This window comes from Chinchilla lanigera, unplaced genomic scaffold (genome assembly GCF_000276665.1).
Source record: "Chinchilla lanigera isolate Chin_1 unplaced genomic scaffold, ChiLan1.0 scaffold00015, whole genome shotgun sequence".
Lineage (NCBI taxonomy): Eukaryota > Metazoa > Chordata > Mammalia > Rodentia > Chinchillidae > Chinchilla > Chinchilla lanigera.
Window position 1 is genome coordinate 31,619,642 of NW_004955416.1, and position 20,774 is coordinate 31,640,415.

At 44.0% G+C, this 20,774-nt stretch overlaps 1 long non-coding RNA gene across 1 annotated transcript; it reads left to right on the forward strand.

Moving 5' to 3' along the window:
* Positions 1–2: 2 nt before the first annotated feature.
* LOC106148169 lies at positions 3–18,134 on the forward strand. The gene is made up of 5 exons (XR_001233372.1): positions 3–65; positions 1,756–1,801; positions 13,728–13,835; positions 16,186–16,337; positions 18,047–18,134. It is a non-coding gene; the product is annotated as an uncharacterized LOC106148169 (long non-coding RNA).
* The last annotated feature ends 2,640 nt before the right edge of the window (positions 18,135–20,774 follow it).

Sequence of the window (20,774 nt, forward strand, 5' to 3'; positions counted from 1 at the left end):
AGGGGAGAAGCGCGGCGGGCTGGGGTCGAACCTGATGCGGTGCGCAGTGTTGCGGGGTCCTGAATGTCAGTGACATTTATCTGGGTTTCGACTTCATTAGTGATAGGAGAGAGACGTTTTATGGAGTGTTTGTTTGTTTTGTTTAGGGTTTAGTGTTTTGTCTTTTAAAAACGCGAATTAGCCGGGCTTAGTTGCACAGGCCTGTAAGCTCAGAATCTGGGAGGCTGAGGCTGGAAGATCGCTGAGAGTTCGAGGCCAGCTTGCACTACAGAGTGAGACCTTATCTCAAAACCAAACCAAACCACCACCACCACCATCACCACCACCATCACCACCACCATCACCACCCCAAAACGCGAATTGACATTTACCATCTTAACAATGTACTGTATAACACAGATTTAAAAGACTCATCTCTATTTGTCTGACTTTACAAATGTAGCCCAAAGAGATCCTTTGCTTTTGTGGCCCTGCCATGGAAAGAAGGCCTTGGGTGCGCACGGGGCTCGTACACTACCGCTCAACTCCATCCACCCCTCCACCTGCCTTGCCTCCTTTCTCTTGCCGTAAGAGATCTGCTAAATTCCCTAGGCTGCCCTGCAATTCACAGTCTTCTGCCTCAGCCCTCTGGGAGGATAAGGTTAGGGGTCTGCACCACCAGGATGGGTGAGACCTTTGTGGGATGGGTTTTTGTTTTTGTGTTTGGTTTTGTTTGTTTGGTTTTGTTTTTTTTTTTGGCTTTTTTGAAATTTGTTTCACTAGCCTTCCGAGTGCTGGGATTACAGGTGTGCATTACCATGCCCATCCTTTGGTTTTAATATGTAGAACAAAGTGAAAATAGTTTTTGTGTTAAAGCTGTGGTTACAGAAGTCATCCATGAGCAAATTTGCTTATGTGCCTTTTAATATATTTTGCTGTTTTCAGTGTATTTGTTAAAATGCTCAAAATAATTTTAGTAAGTTTGATGGTAGAGTTTATTCCTTTCAATTTAAATGTGATTATTCTTAAATATATACATTATATGGCTGTGTGTATATACACATTTTGGTTATTCTATTCCATCATTTTTCTACGAAAATGTCTAATGACAGGGCAGGGACAAAAACTGCTGGCAGCATGTTTGCCACAGTGCCTCATAATTCATCTGAATGCATCATTGATTTTTCAGTATCAGTATATATAGCTCTTTAAAGTTTTTGGTGTATATGTGCATGTAACTTAAAAGTTATTCAGTTATACTTATTGGAGCATGGTAAAGCTGACCGTCATTGTAGATGAAGAGACTACTACAGCAGTTTTCTTGTAAGGCAGAGAGATTTGGCTCAACTCAGAAAACAGTGAAAAAGTGAGCTGGACGTGGTGGCAGTTGCTTGTAATCCCAGCAGTTAGAAGGCTGAGGCACAAGGATTGCTGTGAGTTCAAGTCCAGCCTGGGCTACAAAGCTAGACCCTATCTCAAAAAACAAAACAAGTGGGCGAGAGGGAGAGGGGAGGAGAGAGAAGGAGAACAAGAGGAAGGGAAGAGAGAAGGGAAGGAGTTAGGCAAGTCAGGCATTGTGGTGGTCTAGAATCCCAGTTCTCAGCAGGCTGAGGCAGGGAATCTTGAGTTAGAGGCTGCCTGGGCTACATGATGGGGGAAGGGAAGGGCTGGAGAAGAGAAGACGGGAGGGAGGGAGGGAGGGCAAGAGAGAGAGAGAAAAGAAAAGACGGGGGAGAAAACTCCCTGAACGTGTTCCCTCATCACATTTCTGCACAGCTTTTGCTGCCCTTTCTCCAGAAGCTGAAGGTAGTTTATTCCTTATGTAAGTAGAAATGTTCCCTATCTCCGGTCTCATATAGTGTTTAGTCTACCAATTCCTCTGTTATACATGTTCTTAAAACTTTCTTGTTACTTAAAAACATTTTTTCATATTGCTACGGTGGTATAGTTTCATTTATAATTTAATTCCACCACTCATCCGCCTTGTGTTTAGATATTAGCATTCCACAAGTGGTTCTGTTTGACTCTGGGACAGCTTTCTAACAAAGTGAGAGTTCTTCTTTAGGAAAGCCTATTAGCATCACCTGGGCTTGTTAAAACCTAGGGCAACTGCCAGGGGGGTTCTCTAATTTATCTGGTCATTTGGGGCCTGATAATTGGTGTTGGTAAAAGATTGACCTGAAGCAGGTGAGCAGAGTTGGCCTGAGGCTCCCATTGGGAATTCCTGAAGATATAGGTGAACAGCTTCATTGCCTGAAATCTGATGTTGTCAAGGTTCACACAAGAAGAGGCAGAACTGGAATATTAGGCATGTATATTTCAAATCCTTTTTAAAATTTCACTAGTTGGGCGTGGTGGCACACACCTGTAATCCCAGCATTCAGGAGGCTGAGGCTGGAGGATCACTGTGAGTTCAACGCAAGCTTGGGCTACAAAGTGAGCTCAGGTCCAGCCTGAACTGCACAGGGAGACAAAAAGCCTGTCTCAAAAAGTCAAAAATTTAAAAATTCCCATGGGTTAGGATTAGTGGCACACCCCTGCAATCCCAGCAGTTTGGAGGCTGAGGCAGGAGCATCTCCAGTGGAGGCCGACCTGAGCTATACACAAGAGATCCTGTTTAAAAAAAAATGTTTTTCCTGATCTACATATAAGAAAAAGTGCAAAACATTTAGTCCTGCTTTACAATATTTAAAGCTAATATCCAAATTAAGGGCCGGGGATATAGCTCAGTGACACAGCACCTGCCTTGCAAGTGCAAGGTCTTGAGTTTGATTGCTGGTACAAAAAAAAATTAAGCACTAATTGCTCCCTGGAGCTCCCAAATTGTCTAATATTCCTTCCCTGTTTTGGCCTCCTCTGCCAACAAAGAAAAACCCTTCAGGCTACTGTTTATACTGTACTTTCATTCCGTATGATTACGTACTGAATTACACAGTGAGACCCTATGGGGAAGGTGATTAGATCACCAAGGTTGCTTCTTCAACAATGGAATCAGTCCATCCATGGGTTCAAAATCTGATGGCACTGCCTGTAATCCCAGTGCTTGTTGGGGCTGAGGCAGGAGGATCACTGTGAGTTTGAGGTCAGCCTAGGCTACAAATTGAATTCAAGGCCAGCCTGAACTGCATGATGAGACTCATCTCAAAAAGACTAAAAATAAAAAAAATTGATGGTATTATTGGGAAGTCATGGAGTTTAGGAGGTGCAGCCAGGTTGAAGGGTGTGGGACATGTGGATATCACCTTGGGAACTATATTTAGTTTCTGGGTCACTCTTTTTGTCTGTCATATTCATTCACTTTTTCTTTCTCCTCTCCCTTGTAGCTGCCACAAGGTGAGCAGCTGTGCTCGGCCATGCCCATCTGCCATGACTGCTCCTTGCCAAAGTCCTAAAAGCAGTGGATAGAGCTGACTATGGCTCTGAAACTGTAAGCCAAAATAGTTTTTTTTGAGACAGAGTCTTGCTATGTAATTCTGTTGAGGCTGACCTCGAACTTTTTTTTTTGGTCTTTATTTTTCTTTGTCTTTTTTTTTTTTTTTTGAGACAGGGTCTCACTATGCAGTTCAGGCTGGACTTGAGCTCACTTCGTAGCCCAGGCTGGTCTCGAACTTGCAAGCAGCCTCCTGCCTCAGCCTCCCTCCCTAGTGCTGGGATTATAGGCATGCACCACTACACCCAGCTTGAATTTATTTTGTGTCTGAAACTGGCCTCAATCTCATGGCATACTTTTGCCTCAGCCTCCTGAGTGCTGGAATTACATGCGTGTGAAGCCAAAGTAAATCTTTTGAGTTGCTTTCCTTCAGCATTTTGTCACAGCAATAGAAATCTGCCAACAGGTTCGCATCTCTCAGAGGTCTGTACTGGAGTGCAGTGGTAGATCTTTAAATACTGGCCACGGGAGAGTTAACTTAAATAACTGCTTTAGAGAACGACATTTTGGAACCTACATAATAGGGCATCTTACATACCACGTACACTGCTTTACAATAAATTGGAACCACAGTACATGAAAATTCATGCATGTGAAAGTTTATAGCAGCAATGGCAAACATATTAGTGCTTTCGGTGATAACAAACAAGCTGGGCATGGAGGCACATGGTGAGACCCTGTCTCAAAAAACAAAAACAGCCCACTGCGGCAGGTGTGCCATAGGGTTGCCGCCACTGGTGTACAGCAACGTTATCTGTAATGGCTGAAAACTATAAATTGTAGTTCAGAATGAGCCAGCCATGCTGGTTCACACAGATAGTCGCAGCACTTGGGAGGCTGAGGCAGGAGCCCAGTGAATCCAGGCCAGTTTAGGCTTTATAGCAATTCAGTATGGCATGAGGTACATAGCAAGACTTTGTTTCAAATTAAAACAAACAGAATAAGTAAATAAATGGTAGCATATGGTAGCAATGGAATTCAACTCTACAATAATACAATAACAAACTGTATCTGCTTACATAGGATTGGGTGTGAAGGCTTATACTGAAGTTACTCAGGTTTCAGCTGAGAAAAACTAAATTTCCACTGCCGTTTTTTTAATATGAATGTCTCCAACTGTATGGTACATGTGTAATTTACTTATAATGGACTCCTGAGAGAGTCCATTATTGAGAGAGAAAGAACATTTCCAGTGTTTTATATCAATCTCAAAGGTCAATACGCTTTTTGTAATTATTTAATTCTCAAAAGTAGAAGTATTATTTCACCCTGCCATGCCCTCTTCCCCAGTGTTCATTATATTTATGAAATCATAGGTAATTATTTTGTATTAGTTATTTTCTCATTGTTGAGACACAATACCTGACACAATCGAAAGAAGAGGTTTATTTTGCCTCACAGTTCACGGAAGAGTCAGTACTTGGTTGGCTGTAAGGCAGGGCAGAGTGGCATGGTGAGTAGGAATCAGAGAAAGGAAGGAAGGTAAACCCCTCCAGGCCACCTCACGGTGACCTTGGACCAGGCTTGGCCTCCCAACATGGCCTATCGCTAGAACTCATCCCTGGACTAATCTGCTGATGGTATCAGCCCCCAGGAGCAAGTCACCTCCCCACAGCCCCGCCCAGTACAGGGGGCTTTGGGAGCACATCCGGCTAGAAATCCTAACATTCCACCCCTGGACCCCACAAGACTCATGTGCATCCCTTTGTGTAAAAGGCATGTAGTCCATTTTTAAAGAGTCGCCAAATTCCTGATAGTTTTCTACATTGTTGAAAAGTCTAAAACCAAGTTTCCTCTAAGATTTAAAGCAAACTCTAAGCTGCGAGCCCCTGTAAAGTGAAAATAAAGTTAAACACAACGTACAACGGCACAGGATAGACATTCCCATTCCAAGATGGAGAAATAGGGGGATAGAAAGGAATGGGACCAAAACAAGACCAAAACCCAGCAGGGCAACCTTAAATCCTTTAGCTCCATGTCCAGCAAGCTGGACAGACTGTGGTGAGCCATGAATTCCAATGGGCTTGGGTGACCTCCTGCCCCTATGAGAGGGGAAATGTTTGCAGTCCTCGTGGCTCCTCTCTTGGGCCAGATGTGCTCATTCCTTTGCTCATTCCTCAGGCAGTCCACATTCCTGGCTTCTCTGGAATCCTGAGGTCTCCATTGCACATTTGGCTTTATACTCACAGCTTTTCACGCTGCCCACTCAGGGCACACCACCTGGCTTCCCAGGCCTTCTCCTGAAGTCTGAGTAAAAGCCTTCCTGATCCCACAACTCTTGCATCCTGCAGGCACCTAAAACCAACACCGCGAGGATGACACCAAGATCTGCCACCAGCCAGGGCAGTTGCTGAGCCCTTTTTCCTCTTGCAGGTGGTTACTGGAGCCTCTGAGTGCCTGGGTGGCTGGGCCTGGAGGCCTGAAAGCAGGGAGATCAATCCTAGAGGTCCCTACTCCAACAGAGCGCCCAGGATCTCTCTTCTCCAACCCCAGAGTGGGCTTTCTGGTCCCTCAAATTTCCTCAAGCCACTTTCCTATTGTCCTGTTGTAAATTACGTGGCTTCTTTGTAATGGTAGTCATTTTAGCAGTGGAGCTCTTCTCTGCTGCATTGCTGCAGGTCCCGAGTTTAAGGAAGCTTCTTTTCTGACCACATGAAAAACGTTTTAAATCATTTGGCTTTGATTGTGGCTTATAATTCACAAGGTAGAGCTGAATAAAAGACCCTGACAGTGCCAATTCCTGAGCCTGAATGTTGGGCTGTTGTGAGATTTCCTCTGCCAGTTAATTATTCTGCTGCATTTAATCTCAGTCTCCCAAAAAGTCATAGGACATGGGCAAATGTAGACAAATTTTCTGCCAGACCTTAAAACACATGGTTTGGAGCCCAGCTACCAATGGAGTCCTTTTTCCTAACTGAAACCTCTTGAGCCTGGTCTTTATCAGCTGTGTCACTGTCTACATTCTGGTATTCTGAGCTTCAACCAGAATCTCCCATGAAGCTTGACTTACAGCATTTGAGTGCTGCGTTTTGGAACAGCGTATGGAAGACACAGCAGTCTGGGTTAGACATTGCTTGTCTAATAAGACTTTTACTTTTCTGTGTGTTTTATGATGCTGGTGATTGAATATATGGTAAGCACACATTTTATTGCTGAGCTACACCCATAGCCCCAGGAGAGAGATTTAAAATCTTAAGGTTTAGAATTTAAGCCAGGTATGGTGGTGCATACCTGTAATCCCAGCACTCAGGAGGCTGAGGCAGGAGGATAATTGTGAGTTTAAGGCCAGCCTGGGCTACAAAGTGAGCTCAAGGCCAGCCTGAACTGCCTAGCAAGATTCTGTCTCAGAAACACCAAAAACAATAAAAGATTTAAGATTTAAAATTGATAGAACCAGGTGTGGTGGTATACATATGTAATCCCAGTGCTTGGGAGGTTGAGGCAGAAGAATTTTGAGTTTGAACCAAACTGGACTACACAGTTTGAACCCAGCCTGACCTACATAGCTGTATCATACTGTCCCCCCCCCAAAAAAAAGAAGAAGAAGAAGAAGAAATGAAACAGGCAGGCATGATGGCACAGGCCTGTGATCGCAGCACTTGGAAGACTGAGACAGGAGGATGACCATGAATTTTAAGTCAGCCTAGGCTACATAGTGAGTTCAAGGCCAGCCTGAGCTACATAGTGAGATCCTGTCTCAAAAGACAAAACAAAAAAGTGTAACGTATTGATCTTTTCTAGTATTGAGAAATCTTTCATCTTGACTTGGATGCATCTAGTCATGAATCTAGTGTTTTTGCTTGTACATGATAATGCTTTGTATTTTTATCATGGTAGTATACACATAAAAGCTACCATTGTAATCATTTTTAGTATTCAATACAGTGTCGTTAAATATATCCACAGCCATTGTGCAACCACTGCAATCATCCATCTCCAGAGCTCTTCCATCTTGCAAAACTGAAATTCTGTGTGCCAATAATAATAAATGCCCCAATCTCTGGCAACCCCAAGTTTTCTTTCTTTTCTTTCTTTCTCTCTTTCTTTCTTTTTTCCTTTCTTTCTTTCTTTCTTTCTTTCCTTCTTTTCTTTGAGACAGGGTTTCATTATGTAGTGCAAGCTGGCCTCTAACTCAGGGTGATGCTCTTGCCTCAGCTTCCCAAGTACTTGGATTATAGGCTTGTACCCCCATGCCTGGCTCCGGTTTCCTTTTAATCTCTATGACATTTGACTACTTTCTGTACTTCCCTTAAATTGACTCACTCAGTATTTGTCCTTTTCTGATTACCTTTTCTCACTTGGATTCGTGTTAAGATTCATCAGTATTGTATCATTTGTCAGAATTTCTTTCCTTTTAAAGGTCGAACACTGTTTAGTTTACTCATCTCTCTGAACACCGGGTGGCTTGTACCTTCGCCTGTTATGACTCATGCTTCCGTGACTGTGGGTGTGCAGATACCTCTCCAGTTCCCAGGCTTGTGTTGCCTCACGTGTATAGCCTGAAGTGAAAGTGCTGATGCACGTGGTGTTCACTGCTGAGGTCTTACCTCATAAGGGAGATGGGTGAGGGCGTGGGCAGCCCGGTGTCATGGAAACTAGGTTTTTATTACTTAACATTTTCCCAGAGAAGGAGCTTGCCATGCCACACCACAGTGTGCCCTGTTGCATCACAGAGGAGCAGCAGGTTTTGGTCAGGTGGCAGAAGACAGGCATGAGATGATGCGGTATCTAGGCCAAGGCCTTTTGGAACCCTTAGGGAATCTAGGGAAAAGCAGCAATTAGAGTCCACAGGGATTGGCTGGTTTAAATAATTCTGGCTAGTCTGGGACTGTAAATGTGGTTTCTAGTGGTGTGATACTGGGCCTGAGCTATCTGAGAGCAGGGAAAGGTAGTATTGTGAAAGCTAAGCAAGGAGAAGGCCATGGCTGTAGACTGGGCTTGGTCAGTCTACAACATGCTTCCAGGCATGTTGTTACTTTTGGGATGAGCTGGCCTTAGGAGGGGCAGTTTCTCCCTAGGCATATAAGGTTCCCAAGTACCAGCACAGGCTGAGGATGTAGCTCAGTGGCACAGCGCCTGCCCAGCTAGCATGAGGTTGTGAGTTTGATTCCCGGTACCAAAAAAACCCAAAAAACCCAAATACCAGCACAGCCAGAATAAGGAAAATAAGAAAAATACAGTTAATATAATTCACCTAGAGGTAAATGTCTGTCAAGCAGACATATGCAGGACCAAGGAATTCAAGAAAATGTAATTCTTAGGAGAACTTTTTGAAGGAACAACATAGTGGCTTTTCCAGTTTATATTCCAACTAGCATTGCGTGAGACCTGCATTTTCTCCCCATACCCTCTACGATCTTTTCATGCCTAGTGTTCCAGTTCTTAATGGCCATAACAATGGGATGTAATACAATTTTTTCTCTTCAAACTCTTGTTTGTTTGGGTTTTTTTTTTTTTTTTTGCTACTAAGAATCAAACACAAACTCATGCTCACCAGGCAGGTGCTGTGCTGTTGAGCTATATCCCGAGTCCAAAACTCTTGGGTTTTTTTTTTCACTCAGTTCTTGAATTTTTGTAAGTGACATATATAAATTTTATGCAAAAGATTAAAAAATTGCAGTCTTTGGCATAAATGTATTAACATATATATTTTCATTTTTTTGTGTATGTGTATGTGTGTGTTATATAGTACCTTTTCAATGGGTGTGAATTGATACTTCATTATGCTTTTGATTTTCATTCTCATAATAATGAAACTGAACATTTTTTCCATATGCCTATTTTATATCTTCTTTGTATATCATCTTCTTTGGAGCACTGTTCAATCATTTGCCAGTTTTATAATCAGGCTGTTTATTTTATGTTACTGTGCTTGGAGGAACTGAGTCTAGCTAACGTTGACACGGTTGGCCTGCAGCTTCTGAGCTGCAGCCAGTCTCCCATGCCAGCAGTGAGCTGTGTGGTGGGTGCTGTTGAGTTGTAGGCAATCAGTACGTGTGTATTTCCCCACCCACACTGAACATGGTCCCTGCGCAGCGTATGTGATGTGCAAGTATTTTGTCCCAATCTGTGGGTTGCCTTTTGACCGTTTTAATTGTGTCTTTAGGTGCACAGAGGATTTCACTGTTGACGTACTTTCATCCCTGTATTTCTTTCCTTTTTTTTTTTTTTTTTTTTTGCTTTAAACAATTTATTTAACTGAAATGGACTTCCATTTATTTAACTGAAGTTAATAATCTCCATTTATTTTGATACATCTTTTCCCCATGGTGATTTATAGGATCTTCAAGCCAATATATTTTATTTATTTATTTTTGTGTCTTTTTTGAGACAGGGCCTCGCTATGCAGTTCATGCTGGCCTTCAGCTTACTTTGTAGCCCAGGCTGGTCTCGAACTCACAATGATCCTCCTGCCTCAGCCTCCCAAGTGCTGGGATTACAGGCATGCGCCACCACGCCCGGCTGTTTTCAAGCCAATATAAATATTTTATAAATATGTGGTCATCTGGGTATATACCTATGCAATACCTCAGCAATATCTTTTAACAAGGAAAACGCTAAGGAGTAAAGACCTGATTCAATTAACTAGGTAGAATGAAAGTCTGCTCCAAATGTTTGTTTCTGAGGAAAGCCACTACACACCTGTTCAATTAGGAAAACCACTCTTACAACACAGGATGATTTTTTCTGTTTAAATAGAGCCTAGAACACCTCGCGGCAATTAGGCGCTGAATGGCAGAGCTCCATCCCTGGTAAAGCCATGAATTCATAGGGAACAGGTTCCAGCAACTCAGGCTCCTTCCCATTGGTTCTCACAAAGTGCTTCTCTGGGCATGGCAGGCTGGCACTTCGGCTGAACCCAGATACCTTTCTCTTCAGCTTCCTTCATTTTCTGATCATTTCCTTGACACAAGTCAGGAAGCCATCTTGACTCTTTGAGTGTTTAATATGCTCAGTACAAACACAATCCTCTTGGCAAGTATCTTGCCCTTAACTTGCTTGTTTACAGCAATGCCAGTGTCATGCTGGGTAGCACTGTAGACTCTTCCATTTTGCCGTGGTAACATTTGTGTGGCATTCCTTTTTGCACAGTACCCATTCCCTTGATGGCTACAGTATTACCCTTTTTGGAGATTGGCATGTATGTGGCCAAAGGAACAACTTCATGTTTTCTAAAAAGCCTAGAGAACATATCCCAGAGGGCCAGGGTTATAGTTCAGTGGCATAAGCGCCCGCCTGGCAAGTGCAAGGTCCTGAGTTTGATTCCCAATACAAAAAAAAAAAAACCGAGAACATGTACCAGGTTCTCCTCCTGCTTCCCTTTGTGTTCACCATTCTGGCAAATTACCAGAAGGTGGACGTTTCAGCCAAAAGAAAGCTTCTTTCATTCTTTAGCTTTAGTTATCGCTCAAGAAATCCCTTCCGCATTTAGTATTGCAAAGTAAAGCTTTTCCTTCTTAGAGTTTTATAATTAGCTATTTTATTTTATTTTATTTTGTTTTATTTTACTTTGAGTACTTGGATTGAACCTAGGGTCTTCACACTGAGTTACATCCCCAGCCCGTTTTTTATTTTAGGACAGGGTTGCCCTGAGTTCTTAAATTTCTCAGACGAGGCTCAAACTTGTGATATGCTTGCCTCATCCTCCCTTAGTGCTGAGTTTAAAAGCTTGTACCGTCATGCCAGGCTTGACTTAACTTTTCTGTGTGATGTAACAAAAGCCCTGGTGGGGGCCTGGGGGAGAGGTAGGATAGAAGAAATAAAAGATAGGTAGAAAGAAGACAAAGTAATCCTAACGAAAAGGTTGTACCTTGTACCTTTAAGGAGACTGCAGCTTGCGGAAAGCAGTGGAAGTTGCCCACGTACAGACCAGCATTCCTCTGATTAAATTTAGGCTCCTTCCCTGCCAGGCCCATCACACCCCAAATTCCTCACGTACACTAAACATCCATAAATTGGCTTACTTGAGAAAGCAGGAACCTGATCTCGAGATAAAGGAGGACATTCAGCACAACAAAGAATACTTAATTTCTGACACACAGGGGAAGGGAAAAACAGAGACCACTAAGCTTGTAAAAAGGCAGCACTGCTTGGAATTTATTGTGCCTGGATGCAGGCAGAAGTGAGATAAGACAGTGAACAGAGAACAAAGAGAAGCGTGTCCTTTTTTACAGGGGTGAGCAGAAGGCAGGGGACGTCACGCAGGAAGATTCCCGCAAACATCTGTGGCCAAAGTTCTCTGGCAGTCTTGCGTCTCAGTGGGCAGAGTCCTTGAAATGTCCTGTGTAAATCTGAGGGTGTCTCCAGAAGCCCAAGGACCTGCAGAATTCCTTGTCCTATCTTATCTCCTTTCCTGTGCTTGTTGATGACAGCTGTGGTCCAGAGCCGAGTTCTCTGCTCAGAGCTGAATCCCCTGGAGACAGTGTGCTTCTGCTGGCAGGCAGGTTGGGGGCTGGGAGAGTCAGGTCTGATTCAAACCTTGCAACAGTGCCTACGCAGGGGAGGGAAGCGCCCATACCCACAGAATGGCTGATACTCTTGTGGGGGTGGCCGCCTTTTCCTAGGCTTTTCTGTCCCTTCAAGAAAATATAAATGTTCTCAGTTCCAAACTGTAATATGTCCCATTTCTCTGAGTGCCTGCACTAAACCTTCCTGCTAGGCATGGTGGCGCACCCGTGTAATCCCAGTACTCAGGAGGCTGAGGCAGGAGGACTGTTGCGAGTTTGAGGCCAGCCTGAGCTACATAAGTGAGCTCAAAGCCAGCCTGAACTGCATGGCAAGACCCTGTTGCAAAAAGACAAAAAACAACAACAAAACAAAACAACAAAACACCAAAAACCTTCTTAAGCACTCTTACTGATGCATCCTAAAGTCCCCTCCCATGTCCCCCTCAACAAGAGTCAGCAATCCTGCTACACTACAGTGGATTAAATTCTTTCTTTCGGGATGTTCTTTTCTGAGACGGGGTCTCACTATGTAGTTCAGGCTCACCTTGAGCTCACTTTGCAGCCCAGGCTCACCTTGAACTTGTAGCAATCCTCCTGCCTCAGCCTCCTGAGTGCTGGGATTACAGTCAAGGGACACCATTCCTGGCCTTCTGTAATTTTTTGAGACAGGATCTTCCTGTGTAGTCCAAGGTACGTCAAACTCATTGTGTAGCCCAGGCTGGCCTCCAACTCAGAGTGATCCTCCAATCTCAGCCTCCCTAGTGTTATAGGCAGCTGAGTTAGATAGAAATAATACAGGCAGTCAGGCAGGGCCAGGCCCTCGAATGAGCCCACACAGAAGACAAGATACCTTGCAAATAGAGATACATTTGCTGTGGGCCAGACCTCAAGACAAAAGACTAAACAGATGCACCCACATACCTCCCTAGGTATGGGCATCAGGGATTGATATTCTAAATAGGTAGCAGTCACCTTGAAAAAGCCAGGAAGAGTCACTAGCCCAACCCCCGACAGGAAAAGCCCCTGTTCTGTATTCACGCCTGCTCTCTATGTGACTCACTTCCTCATTTGATCCCAATTTAATCAATTTTACCTGAACAATTACACTTGTAATCTTATCGGCTGACCATAGTTTTGTCCCACCTCCTGCCCACCTTGTAATTTCCCACTTTCCCCCTATCTTGGACCCGCCTCGTGTCATGTTTTTGCTCTATAAAGTCCCTACGAAGGGTAAGGTCCTTGGTAACCCACTCGTGCCCCCTTCTGTCCCTCTCTGGACAGAAGCTTTCTTTCCCTCAATAAATATGTTCTGCTCTTAACCTCCGTTGTTCCTGAAATTCACTCTTCGATTTTAGAGAACACGAACTCTTCCCAGATACTGTTCAGGTCGGGAGTTTCTGTCTCCCTGTATCACTAGTGCTGGGATTAGAGATGTGTGCCGCCATACCCAGCGGTTAAACTCCTCCTTTCAGGCGGCCTCAGGCCCAGCCTAGTGAAAGGTCGGTTTTGTTTTGTTTTTATGGTAATGGGGATTGAATTCAGAGATACTCTTTTTCAATTTTTCTATTTTTAATGTTAGTTATATCCACAGCCCTCTTATAGTTAAATTTGATTCAGGATCTCGCTAAACTGTACAGCCTGGCCTGGAACTTGCTATCTTTCGGTATCAGCCTCCTGAGTAGCTTGGATTTTCGGTATTTACTGCTGCTCCCAGTTCTAATTTCATTATATTTCTGTGGATATCTAATTTTCCAACACCATATGTTGAAGAGAGATTCCTTTTCCTATTATTGGTTTTAGCACTTCTGTCAAAATCCTTTGCCCACATGCTGTGGTTTGTTTTGTTTTGTTTTGTTTTGTTTTGGTACCAGGAATTGAACTCAGGACCTTGTGCTGCTGGGCAGGTGCTGTGCTGCTGAGCTGTTTCCGTGGCCCCACATCCAGCAGTTTGTGTTTGTGCCCTCTGTTCTATTCTCTTGGTATGTATAGACCTCACTTTTTTGTGTGCATGGGTGAGCCCGGGACCTTGTACTTCACTTCCTAGGCAAGTGCTGTACCCTAGAAATATACCACCAGTGCAGGGGACTCCATTGCCAGGGAGGGAGTCCAGCATTTTTCTTTATAAACCTGCCACAGGAATAGTAGTGCCAGAGTAAGGAGCCTTACATGTCGTGTAAGTGTAGTGAAGCAATACGCAAAGGTGGGAAAGACGCCCCAGGTGGAGTGAACTGCCCCCAGTGCAGGGCGGGGAAATAACAGAGCAAATCCTTCCCGATGCCTGTGGCCTTGCACCTTTGTCTTTCAAGATCCTTTCCCCTTGTGGACGGTGTGAGTTCTTGGTAGGCGAGTGTATTCATTACTGAAATTGCTGAGGAGTTCTGTCCTCCTCTCTTGTTTGTTATGTGCTTTTGCCAGACATGCTTCTTGAACATTTTTTTCTGGACCATTTACTTGTTTGCTTATTTGGTATAGATAATAACTTCAAATGGCAAAAAGTTAAACAAAAGTCACAGAGATGAGCCACCTTTGTCCTGCAGCTTTCACCTCTGATGTCAGGACCTTTCTGTATCATCATTTCTGAGCAGTTCTTCCTTTCCTGTTACTTTTTTTTGTGTGTGTGTGGTACTGGGGATTGAACTCACGACCTTGTGGTTGCCCAGCAGGCGCTTATGCCGCTGAGCTAAATCCCCAGCCCCTCCTTTCCTGTTACTTCTTACTTCAGAACAGTTCTCACTTTACAGAAATACTCCTGCCTCAAATATTGGAGGAACCGCACACAGAATTTACCCTGCAGTAACGTTTTATATGAGTCTGGTACATTTTTTACAGTTAATGTGCCAATACTGGTATATTAGTATTAACTAAAGTTGATAGCTGATTTAGTTGCCTTCAGTTTCTCCGAGGTATCCTTTTTCTGCTCCTGAGTCTAACCCAGGCTAGCACATTATATTTAGCTGTCTCGTCTCTCACCCTCCTGAGAAAAAATAAGGCCAGTTGTTCAGGCTTTATTTCTGATGTTTTTAACCACTGTGGTTACTGGTTAGGTGTGCGTAAACATCTCTTTCATGAAGGATTTCAGAACACTCATCCATAGATCAGATAGCTGAAAATTCACAGTCTTTTCATTCCTTTTCCGTGGTGCCAGGGATTGAACCCAAACACTAGCAAGCTCTACCACCGAGCTATATGCCCAGACCATTAGCAGTCACTCCTTGTTTGCTCTTTTTCCATCCCCTGAGAATCATTAAAACACTTTTTGTCTGGGTGGATCAGCCTATTCTAAACATTTCATATAAATGGAATCAGATCATGTGTGATATTGGGGTTTGCATTTTTTTCTGCTTAGCGTGTACTCAGTACATTCATGGTGTAGCGTTGTTATTTTTATGTCTGAACGATGTAGCGTATTTATTGACCTTGTTCTGAGGCAAGCTCTCACTATGTAGTGCAGGCTGCTCTTCAGCTTGTTTGTGCAGCCCAGGCTGGCCTCGAGCTCATGGCGATCCTCCTGCCTCAGCCTCCCAAGTTCTGGGTATTTAACCTTTCATCAGCTCATGGGTCACTGATATATTTCTACTTTTTAACTATTTTCAATAAGGCTTCTCTGAAATTTCAAGTTTTTGCATGGATGTATTTTCTCTTTTCATTTGGTAATATAGTGAAGTTATGAATTATACTTCTTGTGGTAACTTTATGGTTATATTTTTAACTTTGCCCAACTCTATTTTAAAGTAGATGCACTCTTTTACAATTCTATCAGAATGTATAAAGGGTTCAGTTTCCAGCTTTTTAATTTTCTCTACAATGTACAAACTGTCTCTGTCTCTGTCTCTCTCTCTGTCTCTCTCTCTCTGTCTCTCTCTGTCTCTCTCTCTCTCTCTCTCTCTCCCCTCTCCCTCCCTCTCCCTCCCTCTCCCTCCCTCTACTCTTTCTGTTTGGTTTTGTGGCCACGACTGAAACCCAAGGTCCTATGCATGCTACAGAATTATGCTAGATGCTCCAGGGGTGGTGATGCTCATCTGTAATCCCAGCACTCAGGAGGTTGAGGCAGGAGAATCAACTCCAATTTGAGTCCATTCTGGACCACACAGTGAGTTGAAGACTAGCCTGAACTATATAGTGAGACCCATTCTAAAAACACAGCCTCCCTAAAGAAAAAAATGACAGAGCGGCACATTAAACCTGAGCTTCGCCCCTAGACCCCTCTATTAACTTTTTACATTCAATCCTAGGGATAGCTCATTGTGCTATTCATTTATTTTTCCCTAAAGACAGAGAGTGGTGTGCATTTTTCCTTGGACTGGCTGACTGTTTTTTTTTTTCACACAGGGTCTTGCTATGTCATTCAGACTGGCCTGGAACTCTCGATGGAGCCCGGGCTGGCCTTACAAGTGCTCGGATTCGAGGTGTGCACCCCCACCCCAGAGGTTAAATTCCTTCTTTCAGGGGACCTTCACACTCAATCTGGTGAAAGGCCTGAGGTCATTGTTCTTTTGCTTTGGTTTTGTGATACTGGCGATTGCTCAAGTATTTGTAAGGTTTTTGTTTTTTTTAGCTAGGTATTTAAATTCTGTGACCATTTAAAAAAAAACAGGAAGTCTTTTTTAGAAGTCTTTGCATATTCTAGATATGAATACTTCTATAGCCTAAGAGGGGTTTTTTTCGGTCTTTTTTTCTTTTTTTCCTTCGATACCGATTTCCTTCAAACACACGACCTCGCACTTGCTGGGCAGGCGCTGTGCCGCTTAGCTAAATCCCCAGGCCCTTTTTCAGTCTTTTTGAGACAAGGTCTCACTATGTAGTTCAGGCTGGTCTTGAATTCACTTTGTAGCCCAGGCTCCTAAGAGCTTTATGAGTGGCAAATACTTTCTCCCATCCTGCTTTTGTCTTTTTTACTTCCTTAATAATGTCCTTTGAAGCACAGCTGTTTATTTTCCTTTTTTGTCAGGGGAAGGCCTCACTATGTCCAGTTCACTCTGGCTGGCTCTGAATTCACTGGGTAGCCCAGTTGGTGTCAAACTCTCCGTGTGCCTCCCACCTCAGACTCCAGCTCACTGAGATTACGGGCGTGTACCACCGAACCTAGCACAACTTCTTTTTTAATTGTGATGAAATTCAGCTTATTTATTATTTTTAGTTGCTTGTGTCTAAGAAATCATTGTCTCATCTAAGTTCTTAACAATATACATTTTGGTTTCCTGCTAAGTGATTTATATTTTAAGCTGTTTAGGTAAGACCCATTTAAAAATTCACTGTTGTATATTTTGGGATGCAGGGGTTCTAATCAGTTTGCAAATTGTCCAGTCTATAGAGAACAGTTTTATTCCACACTTGGTGTGCTTTAAGCTTACGTCTTGAAGAGTTTGGCTTGGGGTTAAATATTTACTAGGGAAATAGTAGAATGGTTGAGGATACAGCAAGGCCTAGCATCATTTTTATGGCAGAATATACCGGCAGAATCTCCTTTTCTATATCTTTTTTGACTCTCCAGTTGAAGACCAGCATGAACTGCATAGTAGGATCCTCTCACAAAAAGAAAAAAAAGTGAAAAAAAAACCAGGTCTGTTATCTGACATAAGCTTTTCTCTCTGAAGAGATCAGCAAGGCAAATGGCAGTTGACTTTGGCCTGTGTGTAAGGCTCAGGGAACCCATCGGACCCTTTTTAGAACCCAAAGACCAGTTCTTAATTCAATAGAACACGCAGGGGATTATGAGGAAGAGAGTCAGAATCTCAAAAAGGGAGATGAACAGAAAGTGTGAAAGAGAGGTCCAAGACACAAGATAATCAAGTACAGTAGAGTTGAAAATTAAATATAATTGTATCAGTACACTACTTACGTTTTAATTACAACACAATATCATGGTCAGGGAAAAAAGTTCAAAGCCCTAAAAAGAAGTAAAATGTAGAAACAATTCTCTAATGGTCACATCCAAGGAAAACCTAGGAGGCAGGATTATAACGAGCACACATGCAATGTGCGGTGCCTTGCAGTGGAACAGGGACATTAGGAAAAACAGGGAATATTAATAAGACTAGAGCAACAGTACAGCAAGGATGTACCCAGTTCTCAGTTTCAGCTGAAGATCGATGGTAATGTTCCTTGCAAATTTGACAGCCAGCACTTTCTATACTGCTTACACTGTGCAGTATGTCCCATTCTAAATTTGTTTAACTCTTTTGATTCTCAGAATATTGTGTGACAGAGACACAGTCCCTTTCAACTCTGCAGAGGAGGAAAGCGGTGAAGAGAAAGAGAAGTAAGCAGGCCAAGGGAACAGTGCAGCCTCCCATCACAGATCCAAATCGAAGGAGACTGAGTCTCCCTGCACGACTTTCATCATTACAGAGGTGAGTAGCATTCACATTTTTTTCAATATAAAACCAAACATATTTACATGCTGCACTTTCAAAGTTTAATTTCACATTTTACTGTCAACTGGCTTCCAAGATCAGAGTGAAATTTCATGTTGCTTTATACAACTATATAAAAACGAAGTACTAGAAATTGCAGGGTTGTTTGTAGGTCAAAAATGATTGAAACCAGCCGTGGTGGCGCATGCCTGCTGTCCCCGTACCCAGAAGGCTAAGGCAGAAGGATTGCTGGGAATTCATGGCCAGCCAGGGCTACATAGGAAAACCCTGTTTTAAAAAGACAGAAAAGCATGCTGGGCATGGTGGCACACACCTGTAATCCTAGCACTCGGGAGGCTGAGGCAGGAGGATCATTGTGAGTTCCAGACCAGCCTGGGCTACAAAGTGAGCTCAAGGCCAGCCTGAGCCACATAGTGAGACCCTGTCTCAGAAAGACAAAAAAAAGAAAAAGAAAAAAAATGGAATACTGAAGTTATTTTCAGGGACTGGGCTTGAACCCAGGCCCTCATTTTGTCTAGGCAAGCCCTTTCCCGCTGACCTGCATCACCAGTTCCAGAGCTGTACAGCTGGACGCATGCACATTGCACAGCGCAGCGCGCGCCTAGTGATGTGGCACCGAGTACTGAGGGGTGGACGGCGGCACGAGGGCAGGCCAGGCGCGTTGGCGTGGGTCAGAACCCACATAACTCGCGTCTGCGCAGCCTGCAGTCCTGCTTGGTCCCACCTGCAGGACTCGGCGAACCTGGGCGTGAGCCCCTCTGCTGCGCAGAACCGGGTCTCACCTGCGGGAGTAGCGCGGCCGCGGCGCGTCGTGCCGAGTTGGACCCGTGGGGCGGCGGTCCTGTCCGGCCGGGACCTTTGTCCTCCGGTCTGAAGGGGTCTTTGTGGGCTGAGGCTGGGGAGGGTTCGGGCGAGGTTCTGAGGCCCGCGAGCAGGGTAGGTCCAGGGTCCCCAGGATGTGGGTGTCGTGGGAAGGAGCCCCGGAACACGGCAGGTGTCGGGAGCGCAGGGTCCCCAGAATGTGGGGATCGTGGGCCCGGCCCCAGAACAGGCACCCCTTGTCTGCTCTGCAGCTTTGCGCCCCATGCTCCCTTGTGTCACTTGAAAGCTGTCTCCAAAGCTGCTTTTCAGTTTGGGATTTCCTGTTTTATCTGACTACACACCGTCCAAATAACTCATTTTCTTTTCTTTTTCTTTTCTTGTTTTTTGTTCTTTTTTTGTTTTTTTCCGGAACAGAGAATTGAACACATGGCCTTGCGCTTGCCAAGCAGGAGCTGTGCCGCTGAGCTAAACCCCCAGCCCCCAAATAACTCATTTTCAAATCAGGGCCAGTCACTCCTCGTGTAGTGTAACTCCCCCTGTGCACATAGCTTCTAATATCTATTTTCCTGATGTGAGAATTTCAAAGTTGTATTGACATTAATTTTTTTTATTTTATTATTTTATTAATTTTTTTTTTTTTTTTTACTGGGAATCCAACTCAGGACCTTGCACTTGCCAGGCAGGCACTTGTGCTGCTGAGCTGTATCCCCAGCCCTGTACTGACATTAATAAAGACTCCAGGATTCTTCTTAACAGCCCCTCTTTTTGTATGGGGTCTCACTGTGTAGCCCAGGCTCGCCTCAAAACAGAGTGCTGGAATTACATGTGTGCATTACCACACCCAGCCTTACTGGAATTTTTAAATTACTGCTTCTGATATTTTTTTCTCTTTTACCATATATGTCTGTTGGTTTCCGAACAAGAGACCTTAATAGTAAAAGTTCTTTTTTTAAAAAACTTTATAGATTTGTTTCCTTAAAGGAATTCATCACAAGCATTAAGATTTTTCAAATTGGGAACCTGGGTGTGGTGGCGCACACCTGTAATCCCAGCACTTGGGAGGCTGAGGCAGGAGGATCGTTGTGAGTTCAAGGCCAGCCTGAACTGCCTAGGGAAACCCTGTCTCAAAAAGACAAAAAAAAAAAAGATTTTTCAAATGGAAATTGACCATGACACTTGGGTTGCCTTGCCTGCCCTTCTGGGTGCAGTGCAATAGTCTCCAGTGTCTTTGTTCTTTTTTTCCCAGGAATCCAACTTAGAATCTTGTGCTTGCCAGGTAGGCGCTGTGCCACTGAGCTACATCCCCGGCCCAGCAGTCTCCAATTTCTAAGGATGACAACCTACAACTGTGCCCTTATCATCCCCTATGTGTGCAGGCAAGGCAGCTTCTATTCAGCATGTGTGGGTCGTACACATAACCCTGGCCCGCCTGCCGCTTGCTGAAGCACGTGACACTCCTGGACTTGACAGTGGTTGGGCAGCATCCTTCCCTTGTCGGGGCTAGAGACTGGGATCATTCATTGCTTTGTGGCTAACCCAAACTCACGGTAAAGAAACCCAAGATAATTTTGAATATTGTTTGAAAGAGTTCCAACCTGTCTGTGAAAAGTAATTTAAGCCAGATGTGGGGGCTCAGGCCTGTAATCCCAGCACTCAGGTGGCTGAGGTAGGAGGACTGTGGGAAGTTGGAGGCCAGGCTAGGTTACATAGTGAGTTCAAGGC